Source organism: Sardina pilchardus, chromosome 12 (assembly GCF_963854185.1).
Source record: "Sardina pilchardus chromosome 12, fSarPil1.1, whole genome shotgun sequence".
NCBI lineage: Eukaryota > Metazoa > Chordata > Actinopteri > Clupeiformes > Clupeidae > Sardina > Sardina pilchardus.
Genome location: NC_085005.1, coordinates 28,094,586 through 28,106,786, shown reverse-complemented (window position 1 = coordinate 28,106,786; position 12,201 = coordinate 28,094,586). Strand labels below are relative to the sequence as shown.

General features: G+C 47.7%; 1 protein-coding gene across 1 annotated transcript in view; it reads right to left on the bottom strand.

Moving 5' to 3' along the window:
* Nucleotides 1-10,802, bottom strand: part of flrt2 (fibronectin leucine rich transmembrane protein 2) — a 32,707-nt gene extending 21,905 nt beyond the window's left edge. Inside the window, exon 1 of the mRNA XM_062550825.1 lies at nucleotides 10,662-10,802. The gene's annotated coding sequence lies outside the window, so the exon portion shown is untranslated. The remainder of the gene's footprint in view (nucleotides 1-10,661) is intronic.
* Between the last annotated feature and the right edge of the window lie 1,399 nt (nucleotides 10,803-12,201).

The window sequence follows — 12,201 nt, the reverse complement described above, 5'->3', positions numbered from 1 at the left end:
GCTGCACTGTATATGCATGGGGACTGGCAAACGTAGCAGACACATTCATGTCTCATTAGGTACGCGTGCAGAAGATTTTCCCGTGGTAAGCGAGCCACACGACATGCCTCGCTGGATTTGCCATTTATAGCAGGCTGTGCGTCAATCGTTGCTGAAACGTAAATGCAACTCATGATGGAAGGACTCGGGAGCTTTCAGAGGAAAAGGGGAAGTGGATGGGCCGCTAGATGTAGTTCTGTTTACTTTTCTAGAACTCTCTTTCTCACACTATTATGCACACAAACATTCACTCGGTCTCACACACACACAGGCTGACACACACACACACACAGACACACAGTCGTGCGCACAGACACATGACATTTCCGCTGGGTCACATTTACTAATCCATGTGGGAGTTCTGTCTGGTTTAAAAGACCAGCAAAGGTGAAAGCAAAAATGGCACAATGACGCAATACAAACACTCACACACACGCACACACACGCACAAACATGCACACACACACACACACACACACACACACACACACACACACACACAAACACACACAGAGAGAGAGAGAGAGAGAGAGAGAGAGAGAGAGAGAGAGATATGCACTCACCTTACAGGTTACAACGACTACATGTATTATCTCATATTTGAATCTGTCCCCCTAATTTTAAACTTTTGTTACCTTTATCTAAGCATGCAGGTTTTAATTTGATGCATCACATGGAACCGTTCAAGCTTCTCAGGGAGTGCATGAAAAATGGGAGACTCACAATCTGACAGGCTGACTAATCGCTCCTAACTCCATAGATGATCTCACCAAGTAAATCCTCTTCATATACACCTTATAAAAAACGATTTTCACTGTAAGAGGATTGATTCAGAAGGAATTCTATAAGTCTGTAAGCAGTTAAGCATATGGGTTATGGGTACATAAACAAACACACACATATACAAACAAACAACCCCATAACAAGCTAACAGTTTGCACAGTCTCTCTAAAATGCCACTGTATCGGTGCCATATACAAATAAAGGCGTAAAACGAAGTCCAGCCACAATGCGGTTTTAAAACGAATAATGAGGGGAAAGGACAGCAAACAAAACTGCACCTCATGTCGCATTTTCTCCGGGGATTTACAGTAGCAATAATGACTCAAGCTCAGCAGTCGCAGGGAAATCTGTGTGGCATGCGATTTGCTCCCGAGGTAGGACTGGGAAAGACATTAAGGTGGTCATGACAGCCCTGCGGTCTGGCCTGAGAGGGATTTGCTGTGCCTTTTGGTACAATTTACAGTTTGAGCTAAATTACAGAACACCGCCCTCATGCAATTCTCCATAGGGTAATCAGGGACTAATATTTTCTCTCTTTCTCTCTCCACTCTCTCTCATTCTCTCTCTCTCTCTCTCTCTCTCTCTCATTCCCTCTTCCACTCTTGGTTATGCTGTGCTTTATTGCCTCTGCAAATGTCTGCTATTATGCACTTTCATTTATCAATTGATGAACTGATGAAATGATGAACAGCTTCAGTTCCCCTCTCTCCCACAGCTAAATACTGCGTTGTAGTGTTTATCAATAATACATATATATCAATAAAGGAGTTGAAACTCCAACTCCACAGCCTGCGCATATATCTGAGACGACTGATCCCCCCCTCGGAGAGGTGCAGAGTGGGGACTCTATCTTTTCCCAGTTGCACTTAAGCAAACACGGCCGATTGGAAATGAGGCTGCATTCATAAATTCCTCCTACGGACCCTTGGGCTCTCGTCGAGGTCTTCCAGCTCAACCTTCCAGAGCACAAGGCCCTCCACACACACATGGACTCTGTGCTCTCCACAAAAAGCAGCGTCTATAGCTTAGTGCACGCGCGTGAAATATGAACAGATGACGAGAGAATACACACAGTAATGTTTGAAGAGGGTGGGGTGAAGGAAGAAAGAAGAGTTATTCTTGCTCGTTTTGCCAAAGACATTAAGGGTACGCGACTTCATTAAGAACCTTTTAGTCATAACAGACGGGGCAGAGCGTGGCTGTTTGTTGTCTTTCAAATAACATCTGTTGTGAAATGCAAAATGAGGCTGAGAAAAGCAGAACATCACAAAAAAAAAAAAAAAAAACTTGGCTGAATGGCTGAATTTCAAACTCTCTTATTTCTTTTCCAAGTGTAGTAATGAGCATTTTCAATCGAACACATAATTAGGGAAGCATTTTAAGCATTTGTCCCAGGTCTAATAATGTCCAGTCCACATATTGAACAGATTTCCTTTAAGAAAATACTTCAAAAGAAAAGCCTCTTCACCACAAAAAAAATAGGAAGATCCATATTTTTTGTTCTTAATGTCAAGAAAGCGATTGTGCCATGCGAGAGAGACATTTTGGTTGAACTTGCCTCATTATGTTGAAAATGTCAACTCCTCTTTCTAATATATTCCACATGCAGAGTTGCAACACAATTGACTCTGTGCTGGCTGTCTGTTGCTTTGTGATACCAAGAGCATACACTTATACGGCTGAGGATTCTCTTTGTGAGAATAGAAAGAATTAGAAACAGAAAGATATATATGTCAGTGTTATTGTCTGTGGAGTCTGATCTGTACTAATCAAGTTAAATTCAGCATCTGGCATTTTCAAGGCAATGCTTTGGATACCTTTTTTTTTTTTTTTTTTGGTTGTCACACTGATTTTATGTTTTTGATTTCTCCTTAACATCAAAAACCACGGTGTAGTCGGCCACAGTGTTTTTAATCTTAATTTATGCTTTTGTTGTTGGTTTCCGCTAACATAGCAACAAGGCATATTTACTGATAATCTAAACAACCACTGTAGTTTTATCATTGGCCTTTATCTGTCACCCCGCCCCCCCACCACCACCACCCTGTTGAAAACAGCAGGGGTTGTGAAAGTGTACACCCTGACGCTTCATTTCTTTAAGTGAGCATTACCTGTGTGTGAAAGAGGAGTGCTTGACCCCTCCATCATAATTTACAGGCCTGTCTCTCTGCCTGCATAATGGAGCTGGTCCCTTAAAAGTGCAAGGCTAAAGCACAGCCCATTCATCACGTCGCAATGACTGGGGCTTGTCCATTCCATCAAACCAACCCCCCCTCCTCACCCCCACCTCCAACTACCCACCCACCCAACCCAACCCGACTGCATTACTGAAACGCCATCCCTGCAGCTCTGTCCTTTTGCGTGTGTTCTTCCCTCTCTCTCTATGTGTGTGTGTGTGTGTGTGTGTGTGTGTGTGTGTGTGTGTGTGTGTTTGTGTGTGTGTGTGTGTGTGTGTGTGCGTGTGTGTGTGTGTGCATGTGTGTGTGGGAGATACAGAAAGAGAGAGAGAGAGAGAGAGAGAGAGAGAGGTAGCGCTCCTCCTCAAAGTCTCACCGTGGGCACATGTGAAGAGAGCTCTCTTATTGACATTTGGCTCGTGACATTTGGCTGAGGCAAAACAAATAACACTCACCACTGCACATGAAATTGGAAAGCACACAGACAGAAAAATGCCATGAAATGCGAAATAAATAATAATAAAAACAAACATCCCTCTCAAACTCGGGAGGAGAGGAGAGTTTAACAGATGGCCACATCCTGAAAGATGGAGGAATTTGTTTTTTTCCCTGCCGGCAGAAATGATATGTGCACTCGACACATGAAACATGTACAACGCATGGCTGTGTAATTAACGGACTCGTTAAAAACAGGGCGATTATGGTATCTGAGGGAAATTGATTTTGATTAGATGTTCTCATATTCCATTTGGAGAGCATTTACATTTTTGTTGACAACACATTTTTTCTCCGAGCCAACGCCATGTCCTTGCCGCAACTCCATAAAACATCATTATTCTCCCCCTAGTCCATTCTGCATTACGTGTGCAAATCACAAACACGTTGCGCGAGTGCGAAATTGATTATAATTGGCTGATCAGAGCGATCCGGCTGCGGTGTGTGGTTGTTGGTGGGGGGAGCAGGGGGGGGGGGGGGGTTACAGTGGCGGGGGCGTCGGGGCACACAGAGAAATGTCACCGCAAAGCCATCAGCTGCTGCTCTCCTCTTTGATGCCGGCTGGTGCAGATTGCGGACTGGTAAGCCAATCCACCCCCTGAGAGCTGAGGGTCATCAGTGGGCCTGCTGCCATTGGTTCCTTTGATTTTGTTACAAGCGGGGTGGGAGTGGGAAAATGGACGAGAGAAAAAAAAAAAAAAAAAAAAAAACGAGTGGCAACAGCTTCTTGGGGCCTGATGTTGCAGACATAGCAAACAGGGCGGTCTTTCTCTCTCTCTCTCTCTCTCTCTCTCTCTCTCTCTCTCTCGCGAGCAAGCAAGCAAGCAAACGAGCGATGGGCCAGGCTTGAAACTGACCGCCGCGCGGCCGCTGCCAACACAAACTGACTCGCTTCTTGGAATCTTCCAATTTGCCACAATAAATCGCCGTAGGAAGCAATTGCCGGGGCGATGTGCTGAGGGTCTGGAAATTTGAGGCCTTCGTCGCACGGAGACGCGGGGGCACCCTCAAAGCGGGCCGAGGCTCCTCCACTGAGGTTCCAGCTGAGGCCATTCGATCCCGCCTCGGACCAGCTGAACAAATGGCCTCGATGGGTCTCCGAACCACAGGCCTCGGCACAAGGGAGTGAGAGAGAGAAGGAGAGAGAGAAAGAGAGGGAGAGAGAGAGAGGGAGAGAGAGAGAGGGAGAGCACAGGAAAGAGATACACCACAACATGCAGCCGAGTCGAGCTATCTTGGTCTCAGTGCACTCGCGAAAACACCAGTAATGGCGGGGGGTGGGAAGGCTGTGAAAACAACATTGCGAAATGCTATTACCATCTGACTGTGCTTAGTTGCCTTATGCACACAACTCCATGTTCTTGTAGATATAAAAAAAAGAAAAGAAGAAATTATATGAAGGATATTCAGCCTTGCACTCTGTATAGCGCAGTAGAGAGAGAGAGTGCTTGCCCAGAGGGCCCCCATTTTGCTCTGGGGTCAGAACTACAATTCCCATGACCCTCTGCGGTGCAGTTAGCCAGCGGCAGTGGTCAGCGGAGCTCCAGGTGGCGTGTGCAACATGTGTGTAAAAGAGAGGTGGCCTGGCCTCGGCGCATGCGATCCCCGGGTGAAAGCGAGCCGCTCGCCCGGCCGCTTGGCCCCTCGCGCACCCGGAGAGACGTAACGGGATCTGGGCCGCCGCAGGGCCGGACGGGGCCACGAGTGGAAACGCAGACGGAATCTAATAAGAGCCTCGAGCGAGCCGCGGCCACGCAGACCCAACCAAAACAAACGCTCCGGGTTTCTTTTTGAGTGTGTGTGTGTGTGTGTGTGTGTTTGTATGTGTGTGTAGGGTGTGTGTGTGTGTAGGGTGGGTGTATGTGTGTGTAGGGGGTGGCTTTTCAGGTAATTTTGCTCGGCTGCTGCAGTCTCGCTCACTTTCTACGGTTTCAGTCCCCACCTACCCTCTTCCTGTGCGGCGTCAGGTTTGTTTGACTTGGTCCATTACATCGCCAAAGTTGACATTTGTATTAGTGAAATTACATACCGTTTGACAAATAGGAAAAGCATCTCCTGGGGTTCCTCTCTCTTACATAGCAAGGGAGTGTGTGTGTGTGTGTGTGTGTGTGTGTGTGTGTGTGTGTGTGTGTGTTTGTGTTAGGGTAGGGGAGTTCGTGCGAAAGAGGCTTGTTTACCAGGTCGGTAAGCATCTCTATCTCGTTTATTTATTTATTTTCTTTTTCTGCCTTTAATCTGATCTGAAATCTGAACAAGAGCAAACAACAGCGAGAGAACAGACTCAAGGAGCCTGAATGGTGGAATCCTGGGTCAGCATGTGGTATCTGAAAAGGCTGCGCCACATGTTTTATTGGGTGACAGACAAATAAAAAACACCAGAGCAATGTGTGGGAAGACAGACACTGGTCTGAGAGAAAGAGAGGGAGGGAGAGAGAGAGAGAGAGAGAGAGAGAAGGGTTGAGAGAAAGAGAAAGAAAGGAAGACTGAAAGAGGGAAAAAAACAGTCATCCTGAGTCATGTTTCACTGGGGTCTCAGTGTCAACATAAAAAAATGCATAATATCCTCCATATGCAGACTGAGCAACAACATCCCAGGAGTTGCCTCTTTCTTTCTGTCTCTTTTTTTCTGGCTATCCCTCCCTTCCCTGCCTTGATCAAAACCGTATTCCCCACCACTATCATTTTGCTCCCTTTCTCTTTGCTTATTGTGCTTGGATTTGAATAACAATGAAAATATATGCATAACCCTCCTGTGACATGCCGTCTCCTTTGATGTGGGTGTTATTCAAACAGCTGCCATGTCTGCCGGTGGAGATATTTGCGGCGGCTGTTTCTCAGGCCCTCTCCTCTGCAACGCCTTGGTCCAGGAGAGAGGGCTGCTTCCTGCTTTGCGAAACTAATTGTACTTGTACCCAAAAAAAAAAATGAAAGCAGGAGTAAAGCGAGGGGGAGGTGTGTGTGTGGAGGGGGTGATGTAAAAAAAAAAAATCTCATTAAGATTTTTTTTTTCTTCTCTACCTCAGAACCTTAGGCGGGGTAGAATGAGAATGAGAATGAGGTGGGGAGAGAGAGAGAGGGGAGAGGTGGGGCCGGCCGAACGTGCTGAGAGGAGAGAGAGGGGTCCCGCGGCCCGCGCGGGGTCGTGTGAAGATCTGACCCAGCCGGCCTGCGCGGCCCAGGCCCAGGTCAGCTCCCCTGCTGGCGCGGCCAGGAAAGCTGAGCCGCCGGAGCTCAGCGGAGGGCCCGGGCTTAAGCCCTCGGCCGTCTTTTGGGCAGCCGCCAAGCCACTCCGATCAGCGCCACGGGGCACGGGGTGATGGGGGACGAGAGGGAGGGGGGGGGGGACGGGAGAGGGGGGTCAGGGGAACGGTCTGCCAGCGGGCTCCTTCACAGCCAGGCCGCTGACCATGTAGGGTGGTGGGGGGTGGAGGCGGGGGGGGTATTGTAATACAAGCCTTTAAAGTGAAACTGAGAACCTGCAGGTGAGGCAGCAGATGAAGACGCGGCTACACGCTGACACGTACAGCTTTAGCACCTGAGGACCGGCGTGTTTACCATATGCCACATTAGCCTACTGTGCACACGATTACAACCATGGGCATGAGTGGCTGTGTGCTGCTTGGGACAACAAGAAGTTGTTTCCTTTTTTTTTTTTTTTTTGTTTCTCACTACGCAGAAGTCTCTTTTGGGGAAAGAGTGTTTCGTCTCGGAATTACCATTCAAGGATGAAACCGTGGCTAATGAGAAAAATAGCTGCTATTTGATGATCTCACAATAGCCTGGAGCTCGCTAATATGGGAGAAAGGGAGCTGGTGTGAGTATGGGGGGGGGGGGGGGTTCAGAGCTCTGTGGTGCCAGTTAAACGAGTCGACTGTGAGTGGAGCAGAAAATGAGGAGTGTGTGTGTGTGTGTGTGTGTGTTTGTGTGTGTGTGTGTGTGTGTGTGTGTGTGTGTGTGTGTGTGTGTGTGTGTTCGTGTGTGTGTGTGTGTGTGTGTGTGTGGTGGGGGATCGTGTGGAGCGGGGCGGCCGGGGCCGTGTTGGCAGCCCTTAGCTCCGGAGTGCTCTCTTGGCTGCCTTTTGGAACGGGCCAAAGCAAACAACAATGGCCGGTCCAGGCTTCACACAGCCGCCGTAAAAAAAAAACGTCCATCAGAATTCAGGCCCATCGCATGCTCGCCCGTCTCTGGAGTGGCTCCTCAGCCAAGAGCAGATAAATGGTGCTCCCGTCATCAATGGTCAAACGGACAAAGGGGAAAATGTAAAAAAGAAAAACAAATCAAAACCAAAAAGTAAACACAAAAATTTGGCCATTTAATCTGACAGCCTGAGCATGCCACATATGACTGTTGTACAGATGGTTGGTGGTGGCTCTGAACTTTTATAGTCTAAAACAGATCATTCCGGTGCTTACAGTAATTATGATTGTCTGAATCGCACTTCTGCGTCGTGTCGTGTCGTGCCTAGCAACACCCCTTAGCTCACTGGAACCCACGGCCCCTCGGTGCTTATTGCTTAAATCTCCACTGTCTCTATAATAGCTCTGTGTTGCTTTTTTAAAACTCGCATAATTTGCTTTTCACAAAAGTAATGTGACATGACAATCTCTCATTTCATTTTCTCTGCTTTCCTGACCATTATACCTTCTGTTTTAAATGAGAGCAATAAAGTTTAGTTTGACACGTGTAGTTGTTGCTTGGTAACTGTCATGGATGAAAAGCAAATGACCTGATTTTGTAGATAGCGAGCGGGTGTAATAATTGAACGTGGTTGTGGATAAAGTAGATTCCCTTTTCTTTTTTTGTTAAACATTTTTATGTGGTTGGTGCACACAGCTAATACAGTTTCAGTACATCCAGTAAAAACATATGGCTACATTTGCCTTAAATACTTATGCAAACTGCTTAAAATACTTGGCGTGCATCAAGCCAGGAACAGTAGAAACTGTTGTCGGACAGTTATGAGCCATAAAATGATTTTCAACAGAGGCCCACTCAAGGCAGGCATACTGTAAGTGTAGGCCCTCCATCTCCCCCTTCAACTGGACCCCTCAGCGGCAGCCAGGCCCCTGTGTGTGTGTGTACAGTCGGGCACAGCGTTGGGGGAGCGAGGAGGAACAAACCTCTTCAGGTTGTGTGTGCTTCTGTCCTGTCCTGTAGGTAACGGTCAGCAGCGGTGATTGATACTGGTGGGCAGAGGCCTTTGGCTGGTTTAAACAGAATGAATGGCCCCACCCAGCGCTTTAGCCTTAATTACATTAGCCCCTCTCCGCTCCTGCTCTGTTTGTTTTTGCTCTCCTCGCGGGAGGCATTGGCGGATGCCTCCGTCTCCTAATGGCTTGTCGGAGGGTGACTCTGGAGACTAAGCTTTGGCCGGCGTGCCCCTGTACCCCCACCACCACCACCACCCCCCCGCGCTCCACCCCCCTCTCCACACCCCCGTATTGGAACAGTCGTACGCCTGTGTTGGCATTTCGCCGCTCGACCTCACGCTCCCCTCTGCATATTTCAGCGGTGCCCTTGGGCCAGCGGCAGCCCCGAGACAACGTCTGATTCATGAGCCGACCTCTCGCCGGTCATCTGACTCAACACCAGAGAGAAAGAGAGAGAGAGGGAGAGAGGGAGAGAGGGAGAGTCTCAAAGGCAAGCTAGAATTCCACTACCTCCACAAAAGGTGTAGTATAAAATCATTGGGCTGCGGTAATCAAACACCTTTAGCAGAAACTGTCAGTTTTTTTTATCTTTCTGTAGCATCACTGTGATCACAGTAGTGAAGGTGGTTTCATTCTAAAATAAATAAAGAAGTAAGACATGTCCCATATGCTGTAGTCTCTTCCCTTTTAAGAAACATGTTTTAAAAAAAATTGCATTTATTACTGATTCGTCATTGGGATTGGTCTTCACAAAGGCTGAAAACTTGCCCATTTTGAAGCATTGAACTTATTTTTTTCTTTTATTTTTTTCTAAAAAAACAGAATATGCGATCACAGAAGTAATTTAGTAAATTAAGAAATAATGTCTTTAAAAAAAAATAAAATACTAAGCATTTTCTACAACTTAAAAGCTGGCAATTTCAAAAAGCGCACAGATGATGTTTTAGTTTGTTGCTGTGACACATCAAAGAGCTTATGTGTAATGAAGTAATAATGGGCAAAAAAATGAACAAATTAGTAATGAAGCAAATCGCACAAACTGGGGCCATTGATAATTGGGGGGGGGGGGGGGGGGGGGGGCGGATTTTGTGACAACATTAAATCATATAAAGCTAAAAAGGCTTTTCTCACTTTCCCTCACTCACATTTTCCCTCCTCTACTTTACTTCTTTTTCATGCCCTAAAAAGTCATATTTGTGGAAGTCATTTTAGGAAAATAAAAACAAAATTTCTCCAACTTCACTACTGTAATTTTAATTGCTCCATTAACAACTTCAGTGTGTCAAAGTTCTCTCCAGTTTTAAAATATTTTCTTAAATTAAAAAGGCAGTTTGGGGGCATCTTAAATGTTTTTAAATCTGGCGTGTTGGTATTTTTGGATTTAACTGTCACACACACACACACACACACATACACACACACACACACACACACACACCTAAACACACATTAACACAAAAACACATACATAACCCGACCTGACAGCAATAGAGAGTAATTCACTCCAGAAAAGTCAATGCCACAGAAGGGAAAAAAAAACATGAGAATGTCTCAATAATTCATAAAAGCGGAGCATATCCAATTGTAGTGGTCCCAATTAAACTTTCAGAAGCCTATCTTCACTCTCACTCCCCACTCTCTCTCTCTGTCTCAATCCAGACCAGCCCCTCTTGTCAGGCGGCTTGGCCAGGTTTCGCCCTCCTTCTTCCAGCTCTTGTTTTTGCTCGACTTCATCCCTGATTGGCCTGATTATGATTGCAGTGATTATGCGAAGCCTCTCGCCACGGCTCTGTGCTTGGTGCCTCTCCGAAGTCACAGACGCAGCATAAGGCGGTGGCTCAGCACTCTCTCAACTTCTAGAAAACCACTCTCTCTATCATTCTTTCCTCCTTCTGTTTCTCCCTCCCTGTCTCCCTCTCTCCCCCCCGCCCCCCCACACACACACACTGTTTGTGTTGTCTGCCCCACCGTCATTCCCCCATTGCTCAAAGACGATCATTAAATGACGGGCACTTACCTTGCAGAGCGTGGCGTTCGGGCGGGGAGGTCAGAAGGAAGAGCAACGGGCTCCCGCTGTTAGGAATGCGCCAGCCAGCCGCACGCAGACGACAGGGGCGAGAGGAGGAGAGGAGGGAGACTCGTTAACTTTGAAGAGGAGCGAGAGTGGGCGGTGGGGGGGCAGCGGTGTAGCAGGCAGGCAGGCAGGAAGACAGGACAGGGGAAAGGGGAGTGAAGCGGAGGGGAGGGGGGGAGGATCAGGTGGGGGGGGGGGGGCGTGCAACGCTCGGACAGCGAAGGGGGTAAGCGAGCAGACGAACGGGCGGTGATCTGCGCGATCGACACCTACGCCGCTTCCTCTCCCGTCCTCCTGGCTCGAGAGCGTGTGTACGAGTGTGCAACTTTAACCCCCGAGCGACCGCTGCAACCGGTTTCCTTCGGCAAGGCGACTCCTCTCTAACTTTTTGCCTTTTCCTCCCCTTCTTCTTTTGCTCTCACTCTCGCCTCTTTTTTTTCCCCTTCTTTTTTTTGTACCGATGAAGTCCACCCCTGACAATGAGCTCAGCGCTGGTGGAGTCGGGTTTCAGGCAATGGGAGCCGACGCGAGAGGAGCAAGAGCGACGGGCGTCTCACAGGAATTCCAGCAGAAGGGCTTAAGGCAGGAAAAAGAGGAGCAGGAGGAGGTCATCGCGTGGCTCTCCCAGAACAAAGACAGAGTTATAGGGGTCAGGGGTCAGGGGTCGGCCATGCACCGAGGGCCACTCCAAGGAGCACAGGGGCTGACTGAGAGTCTTCGAAGGCCCCCAGGGGCCCGAGGACATTAAAGTCAGAACGCCCCCACGGGGGCTGTGAGCATCAGCTTCTTGGACAAACCTGCCGAGTGGGTACAGTGACAGTCCTGTGAAAGTGTTTCAGCGTCCGCACTGTTTGAGTTGCTTTCAGAGAAGCGGGTTGAGTTGAGAGATGCCATTCCTGGCTAATTCTCGTGCTTCACGCTGGTTCGGGGCCTCATTGTAATTCCATCAGGGCAGTCACATTTATTTTTTCCCTTTCAGTCTGTGTACTTAACTCTCTCAGAGTCGGCGTGCGCAGTAATTGCCAGTTCCAGTACTAAGTCGTGCCTGCAATTTATTCCTTTCTTCACGAGGTGGGCTTAAGAAAATGTGATGATTCATGTCTCACCTACACTCCCCACACCCCTCTCCTGATAAACTTCAGCAGCAGTTGATTTATGCCACAGCAGAATCCAATAAACTTTGCTTACAAAAGCGGACAGGCTCTACAGAACATGTGCACGTTCCTAACATTTTATGTTTTCAAAGCTCAAGGCAATGTGAGAGGAACTGGTTCATTTTTTTTTTGCTTTTCCCACTCTGAGAAGTTAAGATCCTCTCACTGAGTGAGCCCTGTGATATCCAGCTGTATCAGTGTGAAGTGAATACAAAGATTATAAGGTGTTTTTGGTCCACGCTGCTCATTTCTCAGCTAGTTAAATTATTAAGAAAGGGGAAGACAATTAAGCAGCACAGTGGTGGTTTACTGAAAAATAGATGATGTCA